We start from the raw sequence: 19,231 nt of genomic DNA, 5'->3' as shown, positions 1-19,231 counted from the left end.
GGAGTTAATTTGATGTGACACCAAAGAAGCATTATCCCACACTTTCCAGCACATTTCCCCAACTCTTTCCTTGAAGCAACAAGTCTGCTTTTTGTGGGAGGTTTTTGTGGGGCGGGCAGGGGCATGTTTGTTGAACAAGAGCTCCCAATCAACTATAACCAGGCAACCTGAACTTGCCAGCATCATGTGATTGAATCTCACCCGAAAACAGTGGCAGTCTGGAAGCATCCTTCATTAGGGCAACATAGAATAATAGAATGGTACAGTTGGGAGGGAGAACAAGGGTCATCTAGTCCAACCCTCTGCAATGCAGGAACCTGTTGCCCAACATGGGGCTCATGTCTTATTGTATAAGCAAGCAACGCAGGGAAAGTTGTCATTCATTCCTGTTTCTTAGGCCCTGGCTTTACAGGTTGCTGAGCTTCATCAAATTCTGCTATTGACATGCTTTTGGTGGTCTGCCATGCACATTAAGGGGCTTGTTTTTGTTTTAAGATGTAATTTCTTTCCTGAAAAATTTCCAGGTTCAGTGCCAAACTATATGTGACATTAATATCACTAGTGCAATTAATATGATGCAGGGTTTTCTGTTTTCTTTTTAGTAACTAGCAGCTGGGTGTGTGTGAATGAAGCAGTGTGTGGTGGGCTAGACTCACCCTCCAACACTGGTATTGTTACTGTTTCATAGCAGTTGGCAACTCGGAGATTTCATGGTTTTGGAAGATCCTGGACTCAGGATCCCTACCCTTTCTTTGACATACACGTCATCAAACTCATTGGTATGTGTACAGGTGTGTGTGTATGAATGATTCCTTAAAGGTAAAGGTAAAGGGACCCCTGACCTTTAGGTCCAGTCGTGGCCGACTCTGGGGTTGCGGCGCTCATCTCGCTTTATTGGCCGAGGGAGCCGGCATACAGTTTCCGGGTCATGTGGCCAGCATGACTAAGCCGCCTCTGGCAAACCAGAGCAACGCACGGAAATGCCGTTTACCTTCCCGCCAAAGCGGTACCTATTTATCTACTTGCACTTTGAGGTGCTTTCAAACTGCTAGGTTGGCAGGAGCAGGGACCGAGCAATGGGAGCTCACCCCGTCGTGGGGATTCGAACTGCTGACCTCCTGATTGGCAAGTCCTAGGCTCTGTGGTTTAACCCACAGCGTCACCCACATCCCTTTTTGAGTGATTCCTTACGTACCCTAAAATTGTGTAGGTGTATATATTCAGATAGATACTGAGACAGTGAAAAGCAACAAGTGTGATAATCTGGATGCATCCTGAGTCTCCCCAGATCAAGTTTAAAAGAAGTTATAAAAAGATAAGCACTCTGACATGTGTCTGGCATTATAAGATGGCCTGTTTCGTTCAGATATACAATACATTACTAATACTATTGGTTCCATATCCCAGCCAATTCAATTGGAGGGGGTGGGGTTCCAGAAAGGGAACTAACCCCCTAGGTGCTATTTGCCATTCACAAAACGTTGCCTGCCTAATTGGTGATGAAAAAGTTAAAAGCAAAAATGGGTAGGCTAGTGTCCCTCCACCTCCATGCCAAGTCACTTTTCTTTCAATGCCGTTATGTCAAAGAAATGCTTCCCAAAGATGGAAGGAAGATAAGATACCAACAATAGAAGAATGGCAATTGAAAATGATGGACTATGCAGAAATGGCAAAACTTGCAGAAAAGCTCAGAGACAATGCCATTGAGAAATTTAAAAAGGAATGAGAGGCATTTATTGTATATGTATAAAAATATTGTAAACAAGTAGAAACATTTGCAGGCTTTGACTAAACACTTGCAAGCAGTTAAAATAAGATAAAGTTTATGGAAGGAAATTTGAACTGAAACAATAAAAACTGATGGTATGTAATTAAGATAAAATAACAAGGATAAGAAAAAAGAGGTTTAAGTATAATTATGCAGAAAATATATATATTCAATGAACCAGGAAAGGAAATGGAGGGAAGTCAGGAGGTTAAAGAGAACCTCCAAAAATATGTTTTTTATTTTAGTTCTTATATTCCATGTTGGATATTTTGTATTTCTCATTCTTCTTCTTTTTTGATGGAAAATAATTGTTGAATTTGAAATTGTAAAACCAATAAAAATTTATTTACAAAAAAGGGAAAAAATGCTTTTTTAAAAAAGTGAACTCACAAAACAGTCTGGAAGTGCCCTATGGATGGCATAAGTGTGATAAAAATCCAAATTAAATGTAAAAAAAAAAAGACCATGGGCTGGCATTTTGATGAAGACGCTGTGTGAAGGTAAGAATAGCCTTCCTGGATCACAGCAAAGGTCCACCCATTGCAGCATGGTGGCCAAAATGTTTCTTATGGTAAACCTGCAAGCAGGGCCTGAGTTCTCAGCAACTGGTGTTCAAAGGCACACTGCCTTTGACAGTAGAGGTTGAGCACAGCCAACATGGCTAGTAGCCACTGATTGCCCTATCCATGATACTGCAAAAAAAAATTGCATGTGCAAGAAGCACCAATTCCCATCTAGACGCAACCTAAGCCAGGTGCCATCACTACATTTTGATGCAACAAACATTTGCAATATACATTGCAAAAATAAGAACTTCCCTTTGTCTTATTATGAACAGTACTTCCCATCAATCTCAGTTGGTGACCTCAAATGCTACGGAGAGATGGGAAAATAATAAATAATTCTTTACTAACTTCCGCCACACCACCCATTCCTCTATAAACCTCTATTATGTCTTCCTTTAATAGTCTCCCTTTCTTTCCAAATTAAAAAGCAGCAAATGCCCATTTTTTTCATCGGGATGTTGTGTCAGCTCCTTGATCATTTGGGCTGCCCTCTTCACACCTTTCTAGGTAGGCAATATCCTTCTCGAGATGGAGTGACCGAAACTATAAACATAATTCTAAGTGATGCCATGCTATAGATTTATATATGGCATTATGATACTGTCAGTTTTATTTTCAGTCCTTTTGTAATCCTTAACACAGATTTTGCCTGCTTCATCCCTGCTCCACAAAGAGTTGATGTTTTTATTGAGCTATTCCCATGACCCCAAGATCTCTTTCTGGGGTAGCCATAGCAAGTTCACATCTCAGCTGTGAATATTATGGTGCTAACACACACACACACACACACACACACACACACACACACACAGTGAATGAATAATTTTACACTTGCACAGCTTTAAACTCTTTCTGGAGTTGCTCACAGTCTGCTTGAGTTTTCTTCACTGTGAATAATTTGGTTTTTTTGCAGACTTGACTAGTTCACTGCTCCCCATTGATTACAGATAATTTAAGCAGCACTAGTACAAATGGAGATCCCTGAAAAGGTCCCACTCCTTACTTCCCTGCATTTTAAGAACTATCCATTTATTCCTACTCTCTGCTTCCTGTTCTTTAATTAGTTTAAAGAAGCATCAAAGGACACGTCCTCCTATCCCGTGACTGTTAGGTATTCCTGAAAGCCTTTGTTTTGGGATGTCCAAATATTAACAGATGGGCAAGATCACCCACTTCTCCCTTTCACGTTTCCTCTGATTTGGTCCTAGAAAAGCACCAGCTTAATAGCACAACTCTCATGTAATATATCAGGAACATGCCAACTAACATGTTAAAGGGGTAGAGCACTGGAAAAAGACAAGGTGGGTCTGGGGGACCTCGGGGGGGGGGGCACTGTCTTGTTTATGTTCAGGAAACATTGCTTTGGAGGTCAGTTTCCAAAGGGAGTGATGAGGTTAATCATAAATCTTAACCTTTTGCCATATCTTTGCATCTTTACTTGTGCACATGAAATCTAGAAATGTCACACACACAAAAAACAATACAGTGAAGCTATCCATTCGCTTGTATTATGAATCTTCATTGTTTTCCACTGAATTGAGTGTGTGTCTTCTGCCGATTTGATTCAGATCAGTTTGTAGTTCTACTACACACAGTGTAAATCAATGGAGTGAAATGTTGCCACTGACAAGCATTTACAATATGGGCAATTCTTAAGAAATCCTCTCTCTTTGACTAGAGCAGGCTTTATGAGCTACTGAAGCATGGCACACATCACCATCAGCCCATGGCATTGCTTTAATACCATGAAACCTACTGATTATGAGAGATACCTGTGGCACATATTTCTAAGGATTGGAAAAGGGCTGCGGTTAGATTGTTTTGCACACTTTCTCTGCTTCTAGCTGTAGTGTGAATGCGGATATGACACCTCTTTCCTGGTATCAAATTGGCATCAATATGCATGCCTGCCAAAAGTCCTTTGTTCTTATGGCTGCTATTATACTCGGAATGTGTCGACATAAGACTTTCCCAGTGTTGTGTGATGATCTGTTCTGTATTGCTGCAGCTGTTTATGGAGATCAGTAGAGAATATGATATCAAGCAACTACAAGACAGGCTAGAGCAGGAATGAAGAACCATTTTCAGTCTGATGGCTGCATTGCCTTCTGGGCAATCTTCTAAAGGCCACCTGCCCTGCCCGTGGTGGGTGAGGTGAGGCCAGAGCCAAATGTGGGCGGAGCAATGAATGAAAATTTTACCTCTGTACAATAGGCTCTTTGCGTACTCTTCCCTGTCCTCTGTCCACAACAACAGCAAAACACACTTCATAAAACAATCATATGAGAAACATTATTTTAGAAAGAAAAAAGAACCATGATCAAACCTAAACAAAAATAATGTAGCAGTCCATCATCTTAGCTGCTGGATCCCAGAACATCCAAGTCCCAAATAACTAGGTGAACAGTTATGTTTTTAATTGCCATGTGAAGACCATTGAAATGGGGAACAACCACACTTTCGAAGATAGATACACATCTGTGGTGTCACCAACCAGAAACCCCTGTCTTGGGCAACCATCCCACAAATCATTGCTGGTGGTGGACCCACAAACAGGGTCTCCCTCGTTGACTTTAAAGCATGGATCTGTAGTTATTAAGGGCGACACTCAGCAAAGTACTTGTTACCTAAACCTTTAGTAGCAACATTTTGAATTGGTCCTGGTAGGTTACATGTAGCCAGTTCACAGCTTTCAGGATTGGTGAAACTGGTTCCCATCTCACTACCCCACTTAATAGTCAGGCAACCACATTCTGCACTAAAAGAACAGAAGAGAAATGGTTCTATAATTTCTCTCTCTCTCATGTCTTTCAATGAACAATGTTTGCTGAGCTCCCTTCTGTTCCCCCGAAAATCTCCCTTTGGATTTAAAGACTATGCTGAGAGCTGCTAAGCAGCTAAAATGCATGCAATTTGTTATAAAATTGTCCTATGTTTTAAGTGGCTCTTTAAGGTGAAAAGAGACTGTGTGTGGGGGGGGGGGGGAGGAATCCCAGAATTTAATTAGAAAGCTTTCCTATATAGAAAAACTGCTTGTAAAGTAGGTTTATCACCAGTGTGGATTCCAGCTGAGTATTTTACTAGAATCTTTTGGGATTTACTATTTGACAGGAACGGCACAAAAGATTTGTGCACCCAAAGCAAAATTACTAACAAAATGGCCAGCATGTTTTCAGATCAGCAGTGATTGAAAAATGTCTGACATCCCTCACCCCACCCCTGCAATATTTGCAAGAGCAGCAGCACAGTAATTAGACTATGGCTGAATCACGTGTAGAAACCCATGGTGGAACTGAGAGGAATTGTACTGAGAGAGCTTCCAAAATTGAGAGAGCTCCAAAATGGAAGAGTTTGCAGACCATGCCAAATAAATTTGCAGCTTTGCCTGCTTCTTTGACCACAGTGAAGCAGCCACTTCAGGTGGAAGATTCTGGAGAGTGACACTGACATGCTAGAGAACAGAGCTGTGAGTCTTCCTTGCACCATCTAAATTGGATTAGCTTCCCAGTGCACAACGGCGCCAATGTTAACGCCTCCCCCTACCCCGGCCTGGTGACTCCTATTGTCAGCAGTAAAATCTGCTGGGCAAGCCATAGTTCTAGACTCAAGCCGAACCCAAAATGACCTCCTATGTTTCAATTTGTTTAACTGATCTCTGTTGTCAGGATTAGCTTGTCCATCAGTGTGAAATGCACATTCAGTGTTCATCTGGATAGTCTTATAGTACTGGCTACAAGGACCCATCTGAATTATGTTCACTGATGATATTGATGATAATAGCCGCAGCAGCTAATTAAACTATCATTCAACAAAAGTTCCCAGGGCAGTGATAGCGATATCACGTGCTACAATAGAACATAGATTTTCCAGAACCGTGCCTTAGTGCCTGCATCAGCACACACAGTGTCGATTGTGGAAACAAAGAAAACCACAGAAACATCTCATGGATGTGGCAGCAGCTGCTCTGAAGGATCCACCAACCCATTTTTTTTAATTTTAAATGTAGTTAATTTATGGAAAGAGACAGCTCATGATTAGAAGTTACGTGGTGCTGGGTGGACAGTATATATCAGAGGTAGCCTTTCAGATGGTGCTACATTGCTGTCAAAGCTGACCAGGCCGATAGGAGATGGAATCCAAGAATATCTGGAAATCACAGGATAGGCTTCCTGGGGCAAACCCAGCACCATTTAGGAAGAGCCTGTAATGAATTCAGTGATCAATTCAAGTTCTCTTCTGCAAGGACGTTATCATTTGACATAAAACCTAGACACAGCAAAGCACTGTTTTACTTAGAGTCAAATCCAGGCATAGGCAAACTTGGCCCTCCAGATGTTTTGGGACTACAACTCCCATGATCTCTAGCTAACAGAACAAGTGTTCAGGGATGATGGGCATTGTAGTCCCAAAACATCTGGAGGGCCAAGTTTGCCTATGCCTGGTTAAACCCATGCAAAGGAAGAGAGCTGCTAATGTTCCTCTTATATACCAGGGCAGCCACTTTGGTTGGGTAAAATGGTGCTTGTTTGTTTTTATTGGGATCACATGGTACAGTACAGAGAGAGGTGTGGCACTAAGAACCAAATATAGATATAGGCTCGCTTTATTGGTTTGCAGTGTTAGATGGGGTGCCGGTATAAATGACATATCTATTTGCAGATATAGTTTTAATACAAGATATGTCGGTCCTCTGCATATATGGCTTGTACTTCAAAGTGAGAGCATTTCAGAGTCCTGGTAGACTGATAAAATGGTATTTAGTTTCTAAAAAAAAAACCAACCAATGTCCTTTAACTTCAGAGTTTAAATGCCCAAGAGCAAGTAACTGTACAATAAAATTTCTTAATTCTGTACTGCAGCATCAGGTAATAAACATCCCATAAATCATGCATTAACTGGACAACACATGTAAGGTTCAATAAAAACATGGTATGAAAGTATACAAATCATTATCAATTAGTTTCCCAGACCAAATATTAATTACATGGGTTTTAGCTTTAGTTTGCACATCTTATTTTAACATTTCTGGTTTTGGGGGTGGGGGGTTGTTAACCTGTAGTAAATTCAAATAACAAATATTCAAGTTTGTCCTTTATACTTCAGCCATTAGAACCCAGAAATAGAGAAATTGGTTATAATGAAAATGGTGAAAATTAATCTCAACCTTTATGCACATAATGCAGCCTTACCTAACCCATTGCCTTCCAGATGGACTAGAACTCCCATGAACTCCAGCCATCATGGCCAATGGTCAGGAATGCCGAGAGCTATAGCCCCAAACATCTGGATAACACCACATTATGGCACGGGAAAGGGCTTCACACGATTGAAGCTCATAGGCTCATGGGATGCAAAGTCAATCCTTTCCTCACACACTTTTTTCTAATTAGAATTGCCGCCACCTCTCCTAAAGGTGTTATTTGCCTTGATGGGGGAAAACCTGCAGCTACAATATGAAGAAAGGGAAAAAGTATTCAAGAAGTGATTAATAATAATAATAATAATAATAATAATAATAATAATAATTTATTTATACCCCACCCATCTGGCTGGGTTTCCCCAGCCACTCTGGGCAGCTCCCAACCAAATATTAAAAACATAATACAGCATTAAACATTAAAAACTTCCCTAAACAGGGCTGCCTTCAGATTTCTTTTAAAAGTAAGATAGTTGCTTATGTAATTCAGTATTTTAGCTATTAGGATGGTGGTTGTTTTGTTTGGATTTTATTTCCTTGTGTCACAACATATGTAGGGGGAAATTATTTCAGCTTTAGGAATAGCTCTCTGCAAGGTCCAACAAAAACATCTCAAGTATACTGAGCACAAATACTTAGAGAGATACAACATATGCTCTTTCCCTATGCGTACCTAAAAATAGAAGGCTAACAATGTTGACACAATATAATGTTTAATATGGCTGGGTAGGTAGAAAGCAATATGGTTTTATTAACGCATGGATTTTAAGAAACTTGGTTCTCACTGGGCATGCTTAAATGCTAAAGCATAGCCATTTCCCTTTTAGCATGGGATTAGTGTAAACAATTAGTTCTAGAGTAGCTCCAGCTACTATAGTGGGACTAATCTGGATGAAGCAGCTTTAGAATTGCATTCACTTGCGTCTAACCATAATCCTACCATAACTCTGTGTGATTATAACTTACCCCCACTGATCTGTGTATGTGCCTATGCAAGCAATATGAAGCCAGCCACAGTGGAAGAGGTCCTTACTGCAGGCTGAAGGAATAAGATTTATGAAAATTGCAATGTTTATGAGATTTTACATGTTCCAACTAGAAATAATACTCTTAAAAATGGCTTTCATTGTGGGATGGCTGCAAATTCATTTATTTAATTGGACATGTAAGGGCTCTTTCCCTTAGGGTTCAAGGTAGGTAACAGGGTTATTATCCTTCCTTACCCTTGATTTCCAAACACCAGCAATACCACAAACAATTTCTGGAAGTTGCAATGAATTGGTGTTCATTGAGACTCCAGGGGAGCATAAGTCCAAAACCATGAGAAAACCTCTGTGTGCAGATCTTCTACTTTAAAGAAAGGTGACAGCTCAGTGGTAGGGCATCTGCCTGACATGCCCAAGAGCCCAATTTCAATCCCTGGCATCTCCAGGTAGACTCTTTCCTGAAAGCTTGGAGAGCCACTATTTGCTAGTGTAAACGACACTGAGATAGATCATGGACCAATGGTCTGACTCAGTATAAGGCAGCTTCCTATCTTTCTGTGTGGTGGACCACAGGGTGGTTTCAGCTTCTTAGGTATGCTGCGCTCCTGCCATCGAGTGACTGGATATTATGAATCATGTGACTACATTCAGTTCCAATGAAGCCAATGGTAAAATTCAAATATGTCAGCTTGGTTTTGTTAGGTATTTCAGAATGTTTTCATACCTGTCAACTGCCCCATAAAAACCAGGACATCGCATTTCTTTCCCCCATGTACAGCAGCCATTTAGGGTACTTTTCTCTTGCGCGATTTTGGGCCAAGATCTCGTCCTGGACAAAAGTATTTTATCCAGGTCCGCAATCTCACATAGGTTATGTGACTTGTACAGGATTTCGGACCTGGAAGATGGTGTCCTAGATTTGGACCAGGTTGTGTTGGAAAGTATGTACTGTATTTTCCCCACTACAGGATGCACTTGTCCCCCTCCAAAAATGAAGGGGAAATGTGTGTGTGTCCTATGGGGCGAATGCAGGCTTTCGCTGAAGCCTGGAGAGCGAGAAGGCTCGGTGCGCACCGACCCCTCTCGCTCTCCAGGCTTCAGGAAGCTCTCCACAAGCCGTGGGAGAGCTGCGTGACTTCGCACAGCTCTCCCATGGCTTTTGGAGAGCTGCCTGCACCCCGAAACCTGGGGGCGCGCTAAGCTCAGCGCCCCCAGGCTTCGGGCTTCGCGCAGCTCTCCCACGGCTTGTGGAGAGCTGCCTGTTCTGGGGACTGGGGTCGGGGGAAGCTCGGGCTTCCCCCGCCCCAGCCCCGCGCCTGGGGGGGAAATAATTTTTTTTCTTTATTTCCCCCCCCCCCAAAAAAACTAGGTGCACCCTATGGGCTGGTGCGCCCTATGGGCTGAAAAATACGGTTTTTTGTGTATTGAATTAAAAAGGTAAAGGGACCCCTGACCATTAGGTCCAGTTGTGACCGACTCTGGGGTTGTGGCGCTCATCTCGCTTTATTGGCTGAGGGAGCCGGCATACAGCTTCCGGGTCATGTGGCCAGCATGACTAAGCCGCTTCTGGCGAACCAGAGCAGCGCACGGAAACGCCGTTTACCTTCCCGTCTTGCCGGAGGGGTACCTATTCATCTACTTGCACTTTGACGTGCTTTCCTTTTTTTTTAAGTTCCATTTTATTTTATTTATACAACAAGAAAAACAACAACAACAACAACAACAACAAACAAAAATATATATCAATTTACACACAAATTACAAAAATAACCATAGGCACAAAATTTTCTTAGCAATAAGTAATATGAATTTGAAATATGGAATAGATGGGAGGTTGGGTCTTTAGTGTTAAGACCAATAGATGTTTTATTGTTTGCACTTTGACATGCTTTCCAACTGCTAGCTTGGCAGGAGCAGGGACCGAACAACGGGAGCTCAGCCCGTCGCAGGGATTCGAACTGCCAACCTTCTGATCAGCAAGTCCTAGGCTCTGTGATTTAACCCACAGCGCCACCCGAGTCCCATGTGTATTGAATTGCTCAGTCATTATTAATTTGTAATGTTTTAGGCCCTGGAAATCATTAACCAAGGAATTTATTGTGGTTGAGAGACTGATATTGGGGAAGGAGAAAAAGAAAAGGTTTAAACCCATTTCCTGCATGCTGCAGTCCCAATCCAATAGGAATTGTGGAAGGACTGCAGCTCAGTGAGAGAGCTCATACTTTGTATGTAGAAATCGCAGGTCAAATCTCAGGCCTGTTACTTCCATAAGAAGCAACTTTCTATGTGCCTGTCACCCTCAGTTGCTATTTCTTTAAAACAAGAAGACATGGTAAGTGCAATCACGTCACATACTGTGGCCCTTAAGCCATGGAGCTATACCAAAAGCATAAAGCAACAACTGCTTTAGCCTCTCTCTAATCAAGTAATTAAGACTGCAATCCTTTAACCACTCACCTGGGAGTAATTCCCATAGAAGTCGCTGGGATTTAGTCTGAATAAGCATGTATAGCAGCTGTACTTTAACACTTAAAATGGCATCTAGGCTTTTAGTGTATAATTCTGTTTTTAGCAAAGGTGCTGTAGTACTAATGGCCACCCCAGTACGGAACGCAGCGTCAGTTGCCCAGTGGAAAAACAAACACTATCAAAAACAGAACATAAAGACAGGGGGTGGTGTATTGATAAATCAGTTTTGCATCCTTAGAAACATAATGTGTGAAGAATTGCAAGCTACAGAGAGCCAAGTCTTTGCACTGCTAGCCAGATCCCAGCTAAAGCCCTGAATACAATGTGTCATTATGATTAATTGTGGGTAATGAGTGTTTTATGAACCTCAGAAAGAGAAGCATTTGTTTCCTGGGTCTTCCAGCTGCAGTTTCTTGTTTTTGTTTTAAAGCGTTAGCTGAACAAAGCCAAATAGATTATGAACCACCCCAAGATTTGTTCTCTCTTCTGCTGGAGAACAATCCCCATCAGGACTGCTGGATCCATTCCTACTCACGCATGCATCCAATTCAGGAGCTTCTTTGCATGTGTGAGCCAGGAGAGCTGGAGTTGAACCACCATAACACTGAAAATGTTTGTAGTTTCATTTCATTTTTTCCCCAAAGGGGAAATGAATAGTATTCTACTTGCACACAAAAAACAAAGATCTGGTCCTGCCATCCTTTTGGATACTAATGTATACTGCTCCCTCTGCCTCCTCTCAGTGCATCCAGTTGCTTTTCTTTCACATAGTGGGGGCAGAATCGTGACTAATTGTACCACTAGGGCAATAAGTGCTTATTATTCAAGAACAACTATATCTCTGAGCCCCACCTGGATTCCTTTTTATTGGGCATTCATGATGCTATGTCCTCAACAGTACTATTTTTCTAGAAAAAGAGGTGCCGGAATTCACCATACACACTTCTCTCGTTCTATTAGACTGGCAATGGCACCCATCTGAGAGGTGCCAGAACTGAGTTCCTGTGAGTTCCCCCTAAATTATTATTATTATTATTATTGTTATTCATTATACCACCCTATACCTGTAGGTCTCAGGGCAGTTCACAGGATGAAATCAGAATATAAACCTACAAAATACATAATGAAAACCAAAACAACCCCAAAACTCCCCCAACACATTTTAAAAGGACATAGGATATCAACCAACCAAAAGCCTGATTAAATAGGAACATAATCATCATCATCATCATCATCATCATTATTATTGCACCTGCAAAGGTTTTGGGGTAATCACACTGCTTCACTTCCAGTCAGTGCATATCCTCTAACTTCCTCCTGAAATCCTGTAACTTTCTATACCACTAAAGTTCTGGTTTGTTTTAGTCCTGCTTTTGCTGTGTTACTGCCCCTCCGGACAGAAACAAACAAACATGTTAGCACTGGGGAAGCATCACATAACAACCTAAAGCAGATTAATTCCACCACTAATTCACTGTGATTTTGTCAAGAACATGTTGCAGAATAAACCCACAACAAAACACAAAGTCTGGAGGGACAAGCTAGTAATTGTGAAATACTGCGAGAAGATAAGAGTTGCCACAACAAGAGCACTTCCTTTCTGAAGTTTAATCCTGTGGGAAGCAGTGAGGTATTTTTAAATTCACATGTGAATCTGACCCTTCAAAAACTCCAAAGAAGTGGAAATGATCCTTTTTTAATCCTCAAAATAACTTGCGTTGGCATTCTTAAACATGACATTCTAAATCGTCAATGGTCACTTATTGCCCTCACAACAACCTCGAAAGGATAGGCTGAGATAAAGCATTGGCTGAAGGTCATGCAGTGAACATCATGGCAAAAAAAAGAAAAAAGGGGAAAAAAGAAAAGGGACCGATAACTTGAAAATATTATCTAAAGCTTCAGCCACCATACTACACAGGGTCTTATTCTCACAGGGTCTTATTCTAACTCTTGACCCTTATCTTTTTGTCCTCACTTTGCAGAAACCTGAAATGACATTCCTGATCATGAAAAGTCATCAGTTATGTATTTTTAGATTCTGTACTTGTCATGGGGGGGGGGGGGGAGTGCTCTTTAGCTGTTGCTGTGTATCAATATAAATTGAATTAATAAGAACTATAATAATAATAAATATTATACTTCAAAACATGGTGAGCAAGGCCTGCTGTGTTTTGGGCTGCTCCTGTTCACTCTGCTGAGTGGACCTCTGCCCTGATAACACCACTGAAAACACTTCAGGCTCAATATCTCAAATCAAAAGTTAATTTCAGCCAACATTGTTTCCCCACTCGGTTTCCCCTCCCCCTCCCGCCTTTGGCTTATGAATTCATACAAGAGCACCTTGTCCTGAATTTTCAAATTACAATCTGAGAAAGAGAGGGTGTGCAAACTAGATGCTTTTTGCAGAATGAAAGGAAGGCTACTTGACATTCTAAATCAGAAATAGTGCTTTTATTGTTCTTGTTATTATTCTGTTGCTGTTGTTGTAATTGTCAATATTTACAGCTAAGAATAACATTAAAAGATGCCCCTGATCAGGCCTTCATTTGTGCTAAGCTTCACTGGGAATTGGCTTAAACGTTGTTTGTTTAAATATACTGCTTAATATGACAGTTTCTATGCCATGTTCGGTAGAGATACAGGATGGGTACAGCTTAAATTAATTGGTTCAGATTAACCATAACATCATAAATACTTGAAATGCCTGCCAGTTCATTAACAGCAACTCTCCCAAAGACATCAGAGATTGGGCAGGGCTATAAGGTATCAGGCGGTCCTTAAAGCAGCCTGGACCCAAGCTGTTTGGAGTCTTGTACATCAATACAAGCACCTTGAACCTGGCCTGGTAGCATATGGGCAGCCAGTGCAAGCCTTTAAGCACCAGAATTATGTGCTGGTGGCAGTCTGTCCCCATCAACAGTCTCGCTATAGTATTTTGCACCAGCTGGAGTTTCTGGATCAGGCCCAAGGCCCTGTTTGTAGAGCGATGGTCAGTTTCTGAAGCTTGCAAAACAGTAATAGTACCTCTGACCATGTCCGAAGTGCATTTCTTACACCACTGAGCAACCAAAGCCAGCTCCCCACACCTTGGAACAGACAGGTACAGAGAGCCCTAAATGTGGTAAATATTAATATCTTGTACACATGAATTTGATTCCCTACCAGCCGGTGAACAGCAGAGGTGTGTGGCCACTGTGACAGAAAGAGTATCTGTTTCCTGAAAAGAGCAGCACCACTGAAATTTGAGACTCCAAGATCTGCCACTGCCACACGGTGGCAGTCTCCTGTGAAGTGGCCCTCTTCTTCCTGGCTCGTGGTGAATAAAATCAGGCGAGGCATTTAGATACCAAAGTTCAATCAGAGTCGCCTCCTCAAAGTTAAAGCCCAAGCAAAACAATAACACCTCACTGCCACATTTTAAGGTTCAATGTAAGATCTTCTGTTGACTTACATTTGCAAATTCTAGTATGCTTCTAAAAACCATTTTTGCTTTTGGTTCTCTAACTTCTGGGAATGAGCCTGGAGTGGAGCTGAACTCTATTTTGAACCAGCAATTCTGCTCTTGCAAAGTTTGTTCTGCTTGTGTTCATTGCTAGTAATGTTGCATGAGAACCTAAGTAAAGAGCTGAACTTTAAAAAAAAAAAACCTTGACAAACCAGAGCTGAATAATGCTACAGGTTGCTAGATATAAATGGAAAAATACTATATGTGTGTGTGTGTAGAAAGAGAGAGAGAGAGCGTGCACCATCAATGTGCATGGTGTTTTAATTCTGCAAAGTAACAAGGGGACAGGCCTTTTTCCCAGAGAAGGGATGGGGAATCTTTTTTAGGCTGAAGGGGCCACATGCCATTGAAGGGTTGGGCATAAGCAAACATGGACAGAGACACAGATGGGAATTTCACCTTTCTGAAGTAGGCTAGTTTACACACACACACACACACACACACACACACACACACACACACACACTTGCTCATGTTCCATCAAGGCAAGCAAGAAGCATTAACAGACCTCAAGGGCATATTCCAGTGAAAACACTTTAAGTAGGGTGCAAAGGAGGGCCAGTAAGGGGGGGTGTCCTGGGGAGAGTCCCAAGGGTCAGATAGAAGCACCTGGAAGGTTGCATCTGGCCCTGAGGCCTGAGGTTCCCCAGATCTGCCCTAGGAAGCTTACACTTCAAAATTCAGCTGAGAGGGGACAAGAAAAGGGCATAGGAAAATGGAGGCAAGGGAAAAGAGGACATCCAATGCATTCAGCTCTGTTTCAATGGAGGCATCTTCTACACATGTAGCAGAATGAGGTTGTGGAAGATTTGTTGGGAAGCTGTAGAATGGATTGTATGACTTCAAATTTCAGGGAGAGGATGCTGTCTTTAACTGCTGCCTACACTGAGGGCGGGGGGGGGGGGACCCTCCACACAAGCGGAAAACGAGCATGCAGTTCTAAGTTGCACCTTATTGTTTTAAGTCGCTTTGATGATGGTTGCAAATATAACTCGTGCCCACTTCCCAGATCTGGAGAATTTATTCTCCCTTCAGGGAATATTCGGCAGAAGGGTGCTCCCAATTTCACTGCCTTCAGAAATGGTGGATAATTTTTGGGGGCTGTTTTCTCTAATAGGCATGCTAGGAGAAGAAAATAATATAAGGGGAGTCCTGCTGTCTCAGGCCTGTGGACCATTTTGTCCAGCATCCTGTTCTCACAGTGGTTAACTGGATGCCTATGAAGCCTGGAAGCAGGACCTGAGATCAACACTCTCCATTTGTGTTTCCCAGCAACTGACGTTCAGAAACATACGGGGAATATAACATCGGCCTTAGATCTCTAAAAAATTTACCTTGCCGTTTTTTGCTTAAGACGATAACAACACAGCTCCATGTTGAAAAATCAGCTGTAGTAGTATCTCATTGTGCCAGAAGGTGGTGCAAACTCACTGCTCATTTCAAAAGTAGAACCTGCTTGCTTTCGGCTTTCCAATAAGCTTCTCTAGGCCTGAAAAGTGATCTGGGGTGGGTGGTGGGGGCAGACACCAGACATGGCAAGTTTTAACCTTAATAGTTTCCATAACCCCCACAAAAACAGAGCAAATTCCCTGAGAACAAACAGTGAGAGATAAGATAGCTAAACGGAGTGGAAATGTCACAGCTTTAATGATGTTGCTTTAATGCAAGAGAAGAATTCCGAAGTGTAATAACATTTTTTTTAAAGAGCCATTATCTTATTATTATGTTTTGAAGACAGGAAGAGGTTTATTATTAGCACTGAACTGACGGAATATTAACTAACTTAGGTTTTTTTTACTACATTATATCAGTACTTTTGTTCTTTGAAACAAATGCTTTAAAAAGATGTACATAGACAGAATAGGGAAACTTCTGCTGACTATATATCCTGGAAAACTGAAATAGCACACAGTAGAAAAGTAAAATGTCCAAAATAAAAGGTATGAGGTAAACGAGGACAAAATGGAAAGAAATATATTTTAAATCTGTGATCAAGTAATTATAATAGTTCCTGTGAATTGTTTGAAAGAAGAATAAACCATTTTGTAAATTCATACACACACACACATATATTCCTATCAAAAATCTGACAAAGAAATACAGAGCTTTCAAATATAAGAAACCTACTTATTATTACTTTTTTGGAAATAAAAAGTTTCCTTGTTATTTAAATTTTATCTAAACTCAGTTCATCAGTTCTAGCAAGAAGTATTGTAGAATTACCTCAAATTACCTTGAATTGTTTTCAAAGGAAACAAACAAAAACCCTCTTAAGCATTTTTGTTCTCTTTTAAAACTTGTTCACAAAGGGCCTATTTTATCTTTTATTATTTAATGATGAGGGAGATACATCTGGAGTCCAATACACACTGATTAAAGACAATGCCTCTATTGCCAAAAAGTTTATAAACTGCAGTAAATATGAATGAAATGTTAATGAACAATTAGTACTTTAAATTTCTGGCTTGTGGTTTTAATAAGGTTGCAAGGTCTGTGTGCCTTTCATTGCTGAGGAAAGAACATTCTGTAACAATTTGTCAAATAGTTAATACTAACAGTACATTTTATCAGTCTCTAGTTTTGTTTTTCTTCTTTTATCCAACACAGCTTGTCTTATACATTTCATGAATATTTTTCTCCTATGGTTTGCCTTTTGTTGTAAGACAATTGTAACAGGATCTGAAGAGAGTACATAATCTCTTTTGTTTCTAAGCTCATAAAAGCATCACATTATATTAAGTTTATAAAGAATGATATGGAAAGGATGCAGAGATTGCCTATTAAAATATATTATGGTTAAGAACCACCGGGTTCATTTTTGGTTGTTGAATAACATGCATTGGGTATTTTATTTCATAATGTACTTGAGGAGGGGCAGTGAGAGTAGAGAGAAGAAAGAGGAAGTTAAACGCAAAAATCTTACAGAAGTTATCTAAATAGTTGTGGAGACAGTTTTATTACATTTCTGAAATTGCACTTACAGGGGGAGAGCATTGGTTTGGTGAAAAGAAGCACATTTCTTTCACGTTATTAATGTATTACTAATATGCATCATTCTGGATGTGTATTTAGCCTATTATTCTGACTTTTGGCTGAGAATTGCAGAAGAAGAAAACTGCAGTAACGAAAAACTTCTTTAATTCTTATTTCAAAAAGCCATTTGTCTAAAAAGTTATAACTTAAATCTTTTGTAAGCACTCCTAACACCTCTTAAATCAACTGCTGATCTCCTACAAGTGTAGTAAGATCTCACTGTCTTATACCATTTTTTACCTTAAAGATTCCCTTTAGATACTGTCATTACATAGCAACTATTTCTTACTGTAACTTTTTGTTACATTTTTTTTGAGGTAACACCCAGAATATTCCTTACCCCAACACCCTGGCATATTGGATTCTGTATGAATATTTGATCAAACGTTTTTGAAACTCAGTGCTGGAAAGTAAGTAAATGACTGCATAAGAATTTCAACTTGAAAGTTTATTATTAAGAGGAGTTGTGAAGTTCCTGCCCCTCTGTACAACACAAAATAAACATTAAAGTGAAAAAGAAGCAAGATTTGATCCATCTTCTAAGCTGATGCAAAAAAAAAAAGCTGTCTCCCATGGTTTGGAGTCTTTCATCGCATCAAACCAGCATTTACGATAATGCCACATGAAATTTGCTGCTTCTTTTGAGATCAGTAATCCAGTATCCTAAAGCCATTTTCTCTCAATCTTTCGTAAGCAAGATTAATTCAAATTAATTCAAACAATGACAAAACTACTGACCTCTCTCTCTCTCTCTCTCTCTCTCTCTCTCTCTCTTTCTCTCATCTAAATTTCCAAATTCTTACTGCTCAGAGAATACAAAGTTTCCCATCCTATTTACTTCAGCTCGCGTGTCTTTAGATGTTGCACCAAAAACAGAGAGGAAAGCCAACAAACTACATTTTGTGCTTCTCGTAACCACCACTGCTAGAAATCTGTCACTGCTACCAAGAAAAACAAAAGCAAATCTGAAACAGAAAGGCTATTATTTATAGCCATCAAGATACAGTATGGCACCATATGGTGGGATTTATCAAATTCCTTCCCTTTCTCATGCAGGGCAAATAGGGCCGTATACAATTCCCCTCTTTGCTAACCTCTCATTCATTTACACCAGGGGCCAAACCTTGCTCATCTTACCCAAAGATCAGCGCTCCTAACTTCAGCAGGAGTCCTCATGTGTGTGAGGCAAAATAGGTGGAGGTTTTTTTGTAAGCCCTAAGGTCTTTTCCCCACTCTTGCTCAGTCATATACAAGTCAGCATTTCTGCATTCCAATCAGTTCTAAGTAAATGCTAATAATCTGTTTCTGGCTTGGGTGATTCCTTCCTTCGCCTCCACCCCCCCCCCCCAGTTGACACCAAAACATTACTCTAGCCTTTGGAAGCTTTGCGTTCAGATGGTGACATTTACCGGGTGTAAGGTTCTGTAAGGTTAAGAAGCATCAAACCTATAATAAGAGCCTCACTTCCTCTTCATTTTGTTTCCCTTTGTGTTACATAGTAGGGCAAGGAAGGTCTGTCAATCACTATCACTTCTTGTTCTTGTTCTATAAAGACTAGGTAGTCACAGCAACAGTGCTGTGACAGTCTGGTATCCATTCAGAACTCCAGGGGGGTCCTAATAGGATTGAGGCAAAGATCAAGTGAATAGTTCCCTATCTGAGATTTGTAATAACTCTGAACTGCTTGCATATACATGGCAATAT

At 40.7% G+C, this 19,231-nt stretch overlaps 1 long non-coding RNA gene across 1 annotated transcript in view; it reads right to left on the bottom strand.

Moving 5' to 3' along the window:
* Positions 1–18,766, bottom strand: part of LOC114604324 (uncharacterized) — a 64,874-nt gene extending 46,108 nt beyond the window's left edge. The window contains exon 1 of the long non-coding RNA XR_013394456.1: positions 18,665–18,766. This is a non-coding gene — a long non-coding RNA (uncharacterized LOC114604324). The remainder of the gene's footprint in view (positions 1–18,664) is intronic.
* Between the last annotated feature and the right edge of the window lie 465 nt (positions 18,767–19,231).

The sequence above is a fragment of the Podarcis muralis genome, chromosome 1 (genome assembly GCF_964188315.1).
Source record: "Podarcis muralis chromosome 1, rPodMur119.hap1.1, whole genome shotgun sequence".
Classification (NCBI taxonomy): Eukaryota; Metazoa; Chordata; class Lepidosauria; order Squamata; family Lacertidae; genus Podarcis; species Podarcis muralis.
The sequence above is the reverse complement of the archived record's forward strand: the minus strand, read 5'-3'. Positions and strand labels throughout refer to the sequence as shown.